Raw genomic sequence first — 683 nt, 5'->3', positions numbered from 1 at the left:
AACCATATGTCGCGTCAATTTAATAAATTCGTAAAAACCTGTCGCCCGTTACTTACGCAAAAAATCCTTCGTATAATCAGATCATGTCATACGAAGTAACTTTCAAAAGTAAACGTAACAGGTTTTACGAAAAAGTACTTTCCTTATAGCAAAAAACCAAGCTGTATGATCCGACATTGGACGACCAATATAAACTTTACTTCCTCGCACCACGATCTGAAAGGTCTCATTCTTTAGCCCCGCGACTCACTGGCATCCGTTCTCATTCCGCTTGGTCACATCCGAGCAGGAAATCACCCCGCAACTGACTCTGCACGGGCTCTGTATCGAGCTTCTTTGGCTTTATCTCCCTCGGAAACAAAGGAAACAACTTCCATACGATTAAAGGAAACATTATACGAAACTTTCATCGTATAAATTAACCCTAAAGTGGAAAAATATTTTCTACCACCATGGGCATACTCGGCCTATCAATCTCGATAAGCGCCATTCATCACTCGACCAATTACGCCTTTATTTCGAAGCCAAATAAAGGTTACATCATCCCCTTTAAGGACGATTCTAACCGACTTGACCTTATTGACAGCACGAAAGTGTCATGGTCTAATCCTTTAGCAACAACGTCCTTGGCTATAAAACTGAGCACAACCTTCATGCAAAGCCAAAACAATTGAGCGACCACC

This window comes from Brassica oleracea, chromosome C6, assembly GCF_000695525.1.
Source record: "Brassica oleracea var. oleracea cultivar TO1000 chromosome C6, BOL, whole genome shotgun sequence".
Lineage (NCBI taxonomy): Eukaryota > Viridiplantae > Streptophyta > Magnoliopsida > Brassicales > Brassicaceae > Brassica > Brassica oleracea.
The sequence above is the reverse complement of the archived record's forward strand: the minus strand, read 5'-3'. Positions refer to the sequence as shown.